Here is a 14984-nt window from a genome sequence, read left to right as displayed (position 1 = left end):
GAGTGCATATAGATGTGGCCATTCAGGGCTTTGTGCTGACTCAAAAGCCTGTCCTGGTGCCTGGCTGTCTTTCCGAACGTAATCCTCCCATTTCTCCGTTCCTTTCTAAACAGAAGCTGGAGGAGGAGTGGTCAGCCAAACCAGGTAGAGCTCTACCTTCTGATTACGCACTGCCTCCTTCTATGCTTCCCTCTGAGATTGGAGGACCAGTTTTTTCCTTCAGTCATGGCCACCTCATTTGAAGAAGCTCTTGGGCTCAGTCCAGTTCTACAAGTCACAGAGGCGGCTGAGAAAGACATTTATCTAAAAGAATTTGAGAATAATATAGATAATACGGAGATATATTATCATATCAATAATGTGTATAATATGGAGGAAGCATGATTGAGTGCGAAGAGAAAAGCAAGATAACTTTGAAGTATTTCAGGAAGTACCATACGTCTTTAGTCAGCAAAACACTGTTTTATACCAAAAGGAAAAAACCCTCGTTCCATACTTCCTTGAATACGTTTAATAAGATTGATTCTGAAATTTCTTCAATTTAAAGTTTATCTCAAAACAGCTTTTAGGGGTGCCTGGATGGCTCAGTGGGTTAAGCCTCTGCCTTCGGCTCAGGTCATGATCCCAGGGTCCCGGGATTGAGCCCCGCATCGGGCTCTCTGCTTAGCAGGGAGCCTGCTTCCCCCTCTTTCTCTCTGCCTGCCTCTCTGCCTGCTTGTGATCTCTATCTGTCAAATAAATAAATAAAATCTTTAAAAAAAAACTTAAAAAAAAACAGCTTTTAAAGATTTCTGTCAGACTTGGGCAACTTGACTTAAGTGAAATTTTTCTTTGACAATTAAACAGAGTCAGATACTTTGGAAAAATGAATCCCAATTCCTAAAACTTATATTTTTAGCTCTTTTGTTTTTCTTTTCTGACATAAAGAAGTATAGCCATTGTCTTTTCCATTTTGCTTATTTGAAAATAACTAACCTCAAGTATTTAAGCAAAATACATTTTGACTTGAAACTATATATTTCCATGGATTTCGTAAATCAGTGCACATGCTCCTCAAGGCCCTGCTTTACTTGTGTGTCCTCAGAAGGAGCTTGGGCTTACACGGCAGAGTGTGCCAGGGGCTGGCAGCAAACGAGGGGTGGACCCGTTGTTGCAGACACCCACAGCGATAACATCAAGCTCCAGGCAAATTGTAATTAGGCAAAGAATGTTCTCTTCTATATTCTTCTCTTGAAAACACCATGGAGAGCAGCTGTAAAATGCAGAGTTATCTTAAGACTTTTTGTCATATACTATTTATTGAATCACCTGGAATGTTTTTGGTTGGATGTCTCATTGTACAACCAATACATTCTTCTCTGTCCCCCAACTTGTGTGGCTAAAAAGGATGATATGGGAGAAATATAACTTAGAACCACGAGTCTAAGGATTTCAGTCCCTTCAGCAGGCATCAAGGCTTTTTTCAAGTGGCTGTGTTGTCCTAGGGGCCAGAGTGTCTCACAAAGTCCCCTGGGGGCTTTGCATTTCTTTCCACTGTGCTTCGTGTAGAAGGAAACATAGGAAACAGCAGAACTCATCCTGGTGAAAATAACTCCTCAGTGTCTGAGCAGACAAATCCTAGGGAAGAGCATGTTAACCATTAGAGAAAGTAGGGAAACTGAAGTGGGATTAAAGGAATATACACATTAAAGGGATATAAAGGTATTTCTTAAAGGAACATGACATAAGTACATGCAGGATGAAAAAACCAGATGATTGATTCTTTTAATCTTAGTTAATAATTTTTAAAAGCTACAAGGAAGGGGCGCCTAGGAGGCTCAGTCAGTAAAATACCCGACTCTTGATTTTGGCTCAGGTCATGGTCCTAGGGTCATGGGATTGGCTCCACTTGGCTCTTCACGGGGCATGGAACCTACTTGGGATTCTCTGTCTCCCTCTGCTCCTCTCCCCCTCCCCGCCCCCACTTCGGATGCTCTCTCTCTCTCTCTCTCTCTCTCTCTCTCTCTCCATCTTTCTCTCACTCAAAAATGAAATAATAAATAAATCTATAGGGAAAGCAACTCCCAAGGCAGCTAATGAAAAGAAAGAGTCTCAGGAGTGACCATCCAGGAGGCAGAGTAGAGTGAGGGTGCAAAACACCTTCTAGAACTGCAAGGATTATCCAAGAGAAAAGGAAGGGGTAAAGGAGAGTCTCTACTTACTCCCTGTTTACATGTATCAGGTACAGCTCTGTGTATTTCCCATGAGTTATTCTAACTCCAAAAAAGATAAACAGTATATAATTTCCCGATTCACCTGATGGGCAAATGGATGTTTAGAGAAATTAAGTACTTTCCTAACATCACACAAGTGCTAAATAGAAAGTTTGTGTTCAAAACTAAGGTCGCCTACCTAACTAATGTCAAAGCCTGTTTTCTCTCTGTTACAAAACCAGCTCCAAATGGGAATCCAGTTGTTTACATCACCAGACAACTTTCACTGAAAAGGAAAAATGAAGTCTCAGGACATTAGGAATCTTGGCAGTTTCCAAGGATTTTCCAGTAATCGGTGCTATTTTTCCTCATAACCATATGCTCCTACTCCCAGACCTCTACAATCTTAGGAAAATAGTGGAAAATTACATTTTGCCCCTAGGCATTCAGGAGGTGAGAAATCAAAATCAAAACCAAGAGTTGCAGAGTTTTATGAAATGATAAAAATGAAAGAAGAATGAGATTTTTGAGACTTTGTAATTTTAAAATAAAAATTGTTTTCAAATTTGCGAAAGCTTTAATAATAGTAGAGTTAGGGCTTTCAAAGTCAGAAATACAATTTCTGTGTAATCAAACACAAGAATATCTATAAGTTCAGTATTCCACTAGATATTTGCATGTATACATTTATAAATAAACACTGGAGAAATAGTAGATATTAACCAAAATATCCCAAAAAAGGAACAAAAGCAACATAGGAAGACCTCTGGTTCAAGTGTTTTTTTTTTTTTAAGAATAACATACCAAGGGTGTCAGGGTGGCTCAGTGGGTTAAGCCTCTGCCTTCAGCTCTGGTCATGATCTCAGGGTCCTGGGATCGAGCCCTGCATCAGGCTCTCTGCACAGCAGGGAGCCTGCTTCCCACCCCCTCTCTCTCTGCCAGCCTCTCTGCCTACTTGTGATCTCTGTCTGTCGAATAAATAAAGAAAAATCTTTTAAAAAAAGAGAGAGAATATACCAAAGCTAAGATTAGCTAGTCAAACACTAAAATGATAATTTTTTAAATATATTTTTACATTAGCCCATGAATGTAATGTATATTGTTTGGGTGTGTATTGATTCAGTTAAAGTCACAACCTGATCACAAGGTCTAAAATATATTTTCCAAATGTGACATCCCTTTGTCAATTGCCTAAAATTTAGGGTGGAGTTTTTTTTGTTTGTTTGTTTGTTTGTTTCATTTAGAAACATCTGAAAAAATAGGACTTAACTTCTGAAGTATAGAGATGAAACAGTTTGAGCATATATTGTTATCCTTTATTTCCAGATGAAGAAATCTTTGTCCAAAGTCAAACAGCTGGTAAATTTTAAAACCCAAATTCCATGTCATCAAAACCAGTGGTTGTCAACTGGTAGCAATTTCTGGTATTAGGTAGATGTATCTCAGTGAGGCTCTAATATACATTCCCAAATAACTAATGTTGTTGAATCTTTTTTATTCAACCTATTGTTTTTGTATTGTAGATTGCAGATATCTGCCCACACTCAATAACTTGTGTTTTTACTTTCTTAGTGCTGTATTTTGACAAATGTAAGTTCTTACACCAATTTTCAGACCCTATCTATATAGGGTTTACAATTCTCTTTTTAAAACATCTTTGCCTAGTATAAGGCCATAAGGGTGGGTAGTCTATATTTGACTATTTAGAGACTTTCTTGTTTCATCTTTCACATTTAGATCTACAACCAACCTAGAGTTAATTTTTTGTATGGTGTAAGGTAGGGGTCAAGGGATATGTATTTCACACAGTAAATCAATTGGTCCAGTATGCATCTCACTACTACATTCTCACTTTGCAATTCTACCTTTGCCATGAATCAAGTCTCCCTTTAGATGTTGGTCTGTTTTGGGACTCTGTTTTATCCCATTGGTTTATTTGTCAATCTTCTTCCAATTCCATATTGTAACAGTTACTGTAGCTTTATAATAAGTTTTGACATCTGGTAGTGTAAGTCATACAACTTTGTTCTTTTCCTTCAAGATAGTCTTGGCTTTTTTGGTCTTTTGCTTTTCTATATAAGTTTTAGAATCAACTACCAAATTTTATGCCCCCAAAAAGTCTGCTGGCCTTGTATTTATGAGTGCATGCATTTTTTTTATTTTTAAATTTGTTTTGTGAGTGCATTTATTCAATAGATCAATTTGGGAAAAATCAACATGCTAACAATAAAAACTTTTCTAATCCATAAACATGACAATCCTTTCCTTTATTTAGTTCTTCTTTAATTTCTCTTAATAAGGTTTTATAGTTTTATGTGTACGTGTTAAGTTCTTACATGATTTTCATTCATTCCTAGGTATTAGGTATTTTTGAAGTTATAATCAAATTTTGTTTTTAATTTTCTACTTCTTACTGGAGTATTGAAACTTAGTTGATACTTGTACACTAATTTTGTATCCAAAAACAGCTTGGGGCGCCTGGGTGGCTCAGTGGGTTAAAGCCTCTGCCTTCAGCTCAGGTCATAATCCCAGGGTTCTGGGATCAAGCCCCACATTGGGCTCTCTGCTCTGTGGGGAGCCTGCTTTCTCCTCTCTCTCTGCCTGCTTGTGATCTCTGTCTGTCAAATAAATAAATAAAATCTTTATAAAAAATTGCTTAATTCACATATTTTAATTGTTTAATAGAGTGTCTAAAAGAATTATGGAGAATGACTAGCAGCAGTTTTTATTTTTGTCCTTCTTCATGTGTCTACTTTTTTATTTATTTTTCTAACTTTATTATACGAGCTAGGATTGCTAACACAGTGCTGAATAGAAGTGATAATAATCTGTACCTTGTCTTGTCCCCTGTCATAAGGTAAAAGTCTTTAGTACTTTAATAATTCAACACCAAGGATGCTCTTTGCTGCAAGATTTCTGATTTTTTTTTTTTTAACCAGGCTAAGGAAGTTTTGTTTTATTTCGCGTGTGGTTAAGAGTTTTGTTTTCTTTTGTTTTTAACATAGATGGCTGTTGGATTTTATCACCTTTTTTTTTTTTTTTGGTATATATTCAGATGACCATGTCACTTTTGTCCTTGTTTTCTTGACATGGTAAATTATATTAATTGGTTTTTGAACTTTAAAATAAATTTTCTTATATCAAGAAGAATCCAACTTGGTCACACATACATTATTGTATTTGAGTCACTATTATTTTGTTAGGAATTCTTCATTTCTGTTATAAAATGTTATAAAACAAGTTTAAGAGTTTCCTTCTTTACTTTCCCAGAAAGAGTTTGTATGAGATATTCCTTCTTCCTTAAATGTTGAAAAGAATTCATTGGCAAAGCCATTCAAGTCTGGAGTTTTCTTTTGGAGAGCTTTTAAAGTATAGATTAATATATTTAATAAATATAAGACTATTTCAATCTTCCTTTTTTCAGCTCTGTAATCTGTTTATTAAGGAATATGTCAATTTCACCTAATTTTCAAGTTTTTGTTAAAGCTATTCATAGCATCCTTTATTAACATTTTATATCTGTGCTACATTCCCTGTGGTATTTTTCTGTCTTTCTTTCTTATTTACTTAACAATCTTGCCAGTTTAAGATTTTATCTTTTCAAAGAACCAACTTTTGTTTTTAATTGGTTTTCACTATTTTTTATTGTTTTCTGTTCATTTCTGTTTTTATGCTTATTATTTACTTCCTTCTACTTTCTCTGGGTTTCAGTTGATGGTGTTTTTCCCATCCAATTGAGTTGTAGATTTAGATCATTTTGAGTGTTTTAACTTTTATTTTTCAATATATACATTTAAGGCTATGTATTTTCCTCTAGGAGCACTATTTAGCATTATCTTACAATTTTTGATGTTCCATTTTCACTGTCATTCAGCTCAAAATATTTACCCCTTTTCCCTGTAGATTTTGTTCTTTGACCAAGGACTTATTTAGTAAAACACTGCTTACTTTCCTCCAAACTGGGAGACAGTCTAGCTATTGTGTGACTTATTTCTAGCTTTATTATACCTTAGAGCCTACTCTGTATGACTTCAATCCTTTGTAATTTACTGAGACTTGATTTCTAGCCCAGCATGTTTTCAATTTTTGTAGATGCTTCATGTATTCTTGAATAGAATGTGTGTCCTGCAGATGCTGCATGCTGAGTTCTGGGTAAGTCCACTGACTCACCTGCTGTAATATTTTTCACATATTCTAGGTGCTCACTGATGTTCCCACAGCTTGCTCTGTCACTCACTGAGAGGCATTTTTTAAAAATCTGACTGTATTTGTAGCCTTGCTTACTTTTGCACTTAGTTCCATCATTTTCTGCTTTATATATCTTGAGACTATTTTATTAGAAACATATACAGTTTAAATTATATATTGTATCATCCTGGTGGATTGATCCTTCATGAACTCTCCTTTACATCTATCACTGCTTTTATTTTGTCTAATATTAATGTAACTATACCATCTCTTTTTTGGTTTCTGTTTTCATTACGTATCTTTTATGCTGCTTTTTCTATTACCTTTCTTATATCTTTATGTTTAAAGTGTTTCTCTTTAAAAATGTATGTGATTTTTTTTTGGAAATTTAAACTGGGGCGCTTGGGTGGCTCAGTTGTTAAGCGTCTGCCTTTGGCTCAGGTCATGATCCCAGGGTCCCGCAGTTGAGTCCCATATCAGGCTCCCTGCTTGGTGGGAAGCCTGCTTCTCCCTCTCCCACTTCCCTTGCTTGTGTTCCCTCTCCCGCTGTGTCTCTCTCTGCCAAATAAATAAATAGTCTTTTTTAAAAAAGTGATGATAATTTTAATCAGTGTATTTGTCTATTATATTCAATGTAATTAATGATATATTTAGATCTTATTACTTGTTTGGTATTTGTAGTTTTGTCTTCTTTTGTACTGTCAAGTATATTGGATTATCAAGTATATGTAGTATATAATACATATTAAGATGTATTAAATTAATATATTTATATATTATACTATATCATCAATCATTTTAGATTATAAAGTAAATATTTTTATTCCCATCCTTTATCAATGAATCACTAAAAGAATGTTTAACTAATTTATTAATAGAAGAAAATGAAATACCTATATTTACATACTTGATAATTCCTGTGAAAGTGATATATCATTTATCTGTGGTTCCTTTTAAGAGTTCTTTTTATTTTTGTTTTTCATCACTGTGGTCAAAATGTGTGTAGGTATTATATTTTATTTTATTTTTTCCCTGTTTGGGTCTTATAAAACTTCTTGAATCCTGGATTTGTCTTTTACTAGTTTTTAAAAACTCTCAGTCTTGGGGCACCTGGGTGGCTCAGTAGGTTAAGCCTCTGCCTTTGGCTCAGGTCATGATCCCAGGGTCCTGGGATCGAGCCCCACATCAGGCTCTCTGCTCAGCAGGGACCCTCCTTCCCCCTCTCTCTCTGCCTGCCTCTCTGCTACTTGTAATCTCTCTCTCTGTCAAATAAATAAAATAAAATCTTTAAAAAAAATAAAAATAAAAACTCTCAGCCATTATCTCTTTAAATATTGTTTCTGCCTTAATTTTTTTCTCTTTTTCTTTTCTCTTCCTATATATACATATAGGTAATATTTACAGTGTTCCCTATGTCTTTTAAGCTCTTTTTTATATTTTATATATTAAAATATCTGTTGATATTTTCTACTGACCAATATTCTAGCTAAAAAATCTTCCCTTCACCTGTGCCTAATCAATGCTAAACCACTCATTAATTTCTGGGTGATATCATAACAAGATACCACAACCTGATGGCTTAAAACAACAACATTTTTTCTGGAAGCAGTATGAAATTAAGGTATTAGCAGAACTGTTCCTCCCTCAGAAGACTCTATGAAAAAGTTCTCCCTTGCCTCTCCCATTTTTTCATGGTCCCAGCTGTTCCTTGGTGTTAGGCTGCTTCAGTCCAATATCTGCCTCCCCTTCACATGGCCTTCTCCTCTCTTGTACGTCTCTCGTCTATGTGTCCTAAGGGACACTGGTCATTGGATTTAGAGCCCACCCAAATAATTCAGGATGATCTCCTCTAGACATCCATAACTTTCTTATGTCTGCAAACACCATCTTCCCAAGTAAGGTAACATTCACAGTTTCTGGAGGTTAGAATATGGACCTATCTTTTTGGGGACCACCATTCAACTCACCACAATTATCTAATGAGTTCTTAATATCGATTATTATTTATAGCTCTATAATTTTCTTTTTTTTTTTTTAAAGATTTTATTTATTTATTTGACAGAGAAAGATCACAAGTAGGCAGAGAGGCAGGCAGAGAGAGAGAGAAGCAGACTCGCTGCTGAGCAAAGAGCCCGATGTGGGGCTCAATCCCAGGACCTGAGATCATGACCTGAGCCGAAGGCAGCGGTTTAACCCACTGAGCCACCCAGGCACCCCTCTATAATTTTCTTTTGATTCCTTTCTCATACTCCAGTTCTCTGCATGATTTCTTTGGGCTTATATTTAGTTTTTGAACTTAAGAATCATAGTTATTTTAATATTGACATCTGATAAAACCCAATAGCCACATTTTCTGCACACTGTTTCTGCTATCTGTTTTTCAATCTTAGTTTTTAGTTATAGGTCTTGTCTCTTGAATAAATTGCTTTTTAGAAGAAAAAGGCATATTAAAGGTCCCCACAGTAAGTGGAAAGAATTTTCAAATTCCTTGAGCATTTTTATTATGATGAGAAATATCTTAATCATAAGGAGATATAGTACTTCTTTTCTTTCTTGTCTTCTTTTTATGATTGGAAGATGATCCATACAAATTCTTTTTTATCTTGCATATGCCTATATGCAAAAATGGTATCACATAAAGAAATTCTAGATAGTGATTGTGCCTTATTGAAAAATACCTACTATTTTTGAGATATTGAGCATTGTGAAAATCCATGAAAAAGGTATAGAAAAGAAAGATGTATAAAGCATTTTGGTTCTTTTGCACAGTTGTAAAATCACAAAGAAGTCAGTATATTTGAGTTAAAAAAAAAAAAAAACAAACTTTGTTTTCTTTCTCCTTGAGACTTTGATGTGTGAATAGAAGCAAACAGTTAAAACCAGCATTCAATAATTTAAACCTTAAAATCCTACCAATGAAGACTTGGACTATCCAAAAGGTGAGTCAGAAGCAATCTAAATAACAAGCACAATAACCAAATTGCTATTTGTCATTGATGTTGAAAACACATTTAGCATGTTGTTTCTGAGGTGTGATTTCTGCAATCCTGTTCAACACCTCTTGTTAAGCACCCTGAAATCTTCCTCAGATTTTTGCTCAAATGTTTTTCTTCCTCCATGTGTCCAACGCAGAAAATGCAGGTGGAGGGAGCCAAGTCCAATCCTAGGGGATTTCTGTAGAAGGTTCAGCTGGGTTGCGGGGTTGTGGTGTAACAATTTGGAAAACACTTCATGATAGTATCTTTGTTTAAACCATTGGCTTTATGGGTGTAGTTCAGGACCCATTGTTTCAACCTGACTTTTGTCAAAATAACAAAAAGTCCCATGATGCAGGAAGAGTATACTTACTCATTGGTTCAGTTAAGATGTATTGAGATGGGTCTGACGAGGTAAGGGAAAAGTGAGTAAACCTATTTTGGTAAGTTAATAGAATAAAGTAAAAATGGATCACATTTCCAAATTCCATTTATTTCTTTATGCCAAAACTAAAACCCTGTAATAATGATTGATTTTATATGGAATTTAAGATTCTCTGTTAACAGCTCTAACAAATTAACTGCTATATGATTAATAGAGGAAGTTGCAAACATTTCTTATTAGGGATGGTGGGTTGATTTTTCTCCTTTATTTCTAAGAGAACATGAATAAGGTAGAGTCTTATCAGAAACTAACCAGTTTATAGAGAATTATTTCCCATTGAGACAGAGACAGCCTGAAACTAAGATTGATAGAACATTCCCAACTACATAATAATTGATCAGTGGGTCAGTTTGACATACTTTGAATCCTTTACCACAGAATTTCAGCTGACTCCACAACACCTTCTGATATTCACTGTGCAAACACCTCTTTTTTATACAAAACTTAGCTTCCCCACTTTCATGACTTTATTTTCCCTCCTATGTCTGCCCCAAATGTACAGACTATTTTCACCTTAACATCTTCCAAGCAGTCCATTATAAGCAATACATTTTGTTTTAGAACCCAGTGCATACATACGCATTTGTTTATACACATACACACAACAGACACTGAGGTCACATCCCAAACCTACAGAGTCAGAGTCTTTGGGGATGGGGCTCAGCCACGTCTAGCTGAAATATTTCGCAGGTGATGAGGATTTATAATCAGGTTGAAAATCACATATATATATATGTATATATATATATATATACATATATATATATTTTTTTTTTTTTTCAAAGGAAGGAACTGAGTTTCAGAGAGATAAGACTTGAGTAGAATTCAGCTGTAGGTAGTGGGGAGCCAAACTTAAAATCCAGATCTTTTGACTGCATACAGCTGTTATATTAGTCCAGAATTTGCCAGTTTTGTATTCCATGGTGTACCAGGTGTGTGTGTGTGTGTGTGTGTGTGTGTTTAAAGATTAACTTATTTGGGTTGGGGGGAAGGACCAGAGGGAGAGAGAGAATCCCTAGCAGATTCTGCACTGAACACGGAGCCCAACTTGGGGCTTGATCCCAGGACCCTGAGATAATGACCTCAGCCCAAACCAAGAATCAGATGCTTTACGCCACCAAGTTATACCACCAAGGTGTGCCGGTATCTCAGTTCTGTAGAAGTTATGGATGTCACCTTGAAAAATTATTTTCATTGGTTATATAGCAAAGTCAAGTAGATTTCTCTATTACTGAATTTAAAAGGGTTTAAAATATCCTAATGTGCATTATTACTATCCAACTGTGGTGTATGGTACATAGAATTTTTTATACTTGTTTGATCACAGATTTGTTTTATTTTCTCACAAAGAGCTTGTCTTGGGCCAATAGTGTATGTAACAGAGGACAAAAGCTACTAAAAATCATTAATAACTACATTAGCAGCAACTAATATTTTGTAGCCTTTATGGTTTGTATAGAACTTTTATATTAAGTTACTTTGGTTACTCACTTAAAACACTACATAAAGATGTCTGGTTTTGTTTACTTCCAACACAGAGTTATAAACTAGTACCAAGTTTGTGTCTCTCCCTGGCAATGCAGATCCTAGAAGAATCCATCAGTGGAGTAATCACTCTATGATTGCATAATAAAGTAAATCCTCATAATCAAAGCAAATACCATCACTGTTCAATACCATTGCTTATATATGAAAACATAAGTCTAAATCTATGAAAACCATACTCTTTTTTGAGAAACACTAGTCAGGAATGTGTGTGCATACACAAAACTAGGCAGTTCATGTGCCAGATACATATTGGGTGCCTACGATTAGGAAGACATTGTCACGTATTCTGGGAAATACAAACCTGGAAAATAGACCTCATAATGCCTGGAACATGGATTCTCAATGGATGTCTTTAGATGAATGTCTGCAGAAAACAGAAATCCCATTCAATGAACATTCTTTCTAGAAGGATAAGACAAACAGTAGCTATAATACTAAGAAAAAGTAAATAGATGCAGAGTGGAGTCAAAAAGTATCACAGAGAAAAATGATATTAGTAAGAGCTAACATGGCTAATGTTTATGGAATGTTTGTCATTGTTCTAAGACTACACTGTTCACCATCCTAACAACAGGTGACTACTGACCACTAGAAATGTCATCCATTCAAACTAATCTGTAAATGTTGTAATACTGTAAATGTAAAATACCCACCAGATTCCAAAGGCCGAGTATGAAAAAAAAAGAATGTAAAATATTTCATTAATAAATTGTATATTGGTCAAATGTTAAGTTGACAATGTTTTAGGTATATCAGATTAAATAATATATTATGACAGTTATTTTCACCTGTTTCTTCATACTTTTGACTTTTTTTTTTCAGGTTTTTTTTTGTTCATTTTAAAAAAATTTTTTTATTTATTATTATTTCATTTTATAAACATATAATGTATTTTTATCCCCAGCGGTACAGGTCTGTGAATTGCCAGGTTTACACACTTCACAGCAATCACCATAGCACATACCCTCCCCAATGTCCATAACCCCACCCCCCTCTCCCGATCCCCCTCCCCCCAGCAACCCTCAGTTTGTTTTGTGAGATTCAGAGTCACTTATGGTTTGTCTCCCTCCCGATCCCATCTTGTTTCATTTATTCTTCTCCTACCCCCCTAACCCCCCATGTTGCATCTCCACTTCCTCATATCAGGGAGATCATATGATAGTTGTCTTTCTTCGATTGACTTATTTCACTAAGCATCATGCCCTCTAGTTCCATCCACGTCGTCGCAAATGGCAAGATTTCATTTCTTTTGATGGCTGCATAGTATTCCATTGTATATATATACCACTTCTTCTTTATCCATTCATCTGTTGATGGACATCTAGGTTCTTTCCATAGTTTGGCTATTGTGGACATTGCTGCTATAAACATTCAGGTGCATGTGCCCCTTCAGATCACTACGTTTGTATCCTTAGGGTAAATACCCAGTAGTGCAATTGCTGGGTCATAGGGTAGCTCTATTTTCAACTTTTTGAGGAACCTCCATGCTGTTTTCCAGAGTGGTTGCACCAGCTTGCATTCCCACCAACAGTGTAGGAGGGTTCCCCTTTCTCCACATCCTCACCAGCATCTGTCATTTCCTGACTTGTTAATTTTAGCCATTCTGACTGGTGTGAGGTGGTATCTCACTGTGGTTTTGATTTGTATTTCCCTGATGCCGAGTGATGTGGAGCACCTTTTCATGTGTCTGTTGGCCATCTGGATGTCTTCTTTGCAGAAATGTCTGTTCATGTAGGGTTAGGTTGTGTATTTGAGACATTTCTTGTTTCTTGAGAAAGGCTTGTACCCCTATATATTTTCCTCTCAGGACTGCCTTTGCTGTGTCCCACAGATTTTGAATCGTTGTGTTTTTATTATCATTTGTTTCCATGAATTTTTTCCAATTCTTCTTTAATTTCCTGGTTGACCCATTCATTCTTTAGAAGGATGCTGTTTAGTCTCCATGTATTTGGGCTCTTTCCAAATTTCCTCTTGTGATTGAGTTCTAGCTTCAGAGCATTGTGGTCTGAAAATATGCAGGGAATGATCCCAATCTTTTGATACTGGTTGAGATCTGATTTATGACCCAGGTGTGATCTATTCCGGAGAATGTTCCATGTGCACTAGAGAAGAATGTGTATTCTGTTGCTTTGGGGTGGAATGTTCTGAATATATCTGTGATGTCCATCTGGTCCAGTGTGTCATTTAAGGCCTTTATTTCCTTGTTGATCTTTTGCTTAGATGATCTGTGCATTTCAGTGAGGGGAGTGTTAAAGTCCCATGCTATTATTGTATTATTGTTGATGTGTTTCTTTGATTTTGTTATTAATTGGTTTATATAATTGACTGCTCCCATGTTAGGGGCATAGATATTTAAAATTGTTAGATCTTCTTGTTGGATAGACCCTTTGAGTATGATATAGTGTCCTTCCTCATCTCTTATTATAGTCTTTGGCTTAAAATCTAATTGATCTGATCTAAGGATTGCCACCCCAGCTTTCTTCTGATGTCCATTAGCACGGTAAATTGTTTTCCACCCCCTCACTTTAAATCTGGAGGTGTCTTTGGGTCTAGAATGAGTTTCTTGTAGGCAACATATTGATGGGTTTTGTTTTTTTATCCATTCTGATAACCTGTGTCTTTTGATTGGGGCATTTAGCCCATTAACATTCAGGGTAACTATTGAGAGATATGAATTTAGTGCCATTGTATTGCCTGTAAGGTGACTGTTACTGTATATTGTCTCTGTTTATTTTCTGATCTACTACTTTTAGGGTTTCTCTTTGCTTAGAGGACCCCTTTCAATATTTCCTGTAGAGCTGGTTTGGTGTTTGCATATTCTTTCCGTTTTTGTTTGTCCTGGAAGCTTTTTATCTCTCCTTCTATTTTCAATGATGGCCTAGCCGAATATAGTATTCCTGGCTGCATGTTTTTCTCGTTTAGTACTCTGAATATATCATGCCAGTTCTTTCTGGCCTGCCAGGTTTCTGTGGATAAGTCTGCTGCCAATCTAATATTTTTACCATTGTATGTTACAGACTTCTTTTCCTGGGCTGCTTTCAGGATTTTCTCTTTGTCACTAAGATTTGTAAATTTTAATATTAGGTGATGTGGTGTGCACCTGTTCTTGTTGATTTTGAGGGGGGTTCTCTGCACCTCCTGGATTTTGATGCTTGTTCCCTTTGCCATATTAGGGAAATTCTCCCCAATAATTCTCTCCAATATACCTTCTGCTCCCCTCTCTCTTTCTTCTTCTTCTGGAATCCCAATTATTCTAATGTTGTTTCGTCTTATGGTGTCACTTTTCTCTCGAATTCTCCCCTCATGGTCCAGTAGCTGTTTGTCCCTCTTTTACTCAGCTTTATTTTCTGTCATTTGGTCTTCTATATCACTAATTCTTTCTTCTGCCTCATTTATCCTAGCAGTAAGAGCCTCCATTTTTGATTGCACCTCATTAATAGCTTTTTTTATTTCAACTTGGTTAGATTTTAGTTCTTTTATTTCTCCAGAAAGGGCTTTTATCTCTCCAGAGAGGGTTTCTCTAATATCTTCCATGCCTTTTTTGAGCCCAGCTAGAACCTTGAGAATCGTCATTCTGAACTCTAGATCTGACATATTACCAATGTCTGTATTGATTAGGTCCCTAGCCTTTAGTAC

General features: G+C 36.0%; 1 long non-coding RNA gene across 1 annotated transcript in view; it reads left to right on the top strand.

The window, feature by feature from the left end:
• Positions 1–14984, top strand: part of LOC308343089 — a 213907-nt gene that overhangs the window by 91021 nt on the left and 107902 nt on the right. The window contains exons 3-4 of the long non-coding RNA XR_013966846.1: positions 6285–6344; positions 9226–9319. This is a non-coding gene — a long non-coding RNA (uncharacterized lncRNA). The remainder of the gene's footprint in view (positions 1–6284; positions 6345–9225; positions 9320–14984) is intronic.

Source organism: Martes martes, assembly GCF_963455335.1.
Source record: "Martes martes genome assembly, chromosome: 5".
In the NCBI taxonomy this organism is placed as follows: domain Eukaryota; kingdom Metazoa; phylum Chordata; class Mammalia; order Carnivora; family Mustelidae; genus Martes; species Martes martes.
Note: the sequence above shows the minus strand (reverse complement) of the source record. Positions and strands in the feature narration are given on the sequence as shown.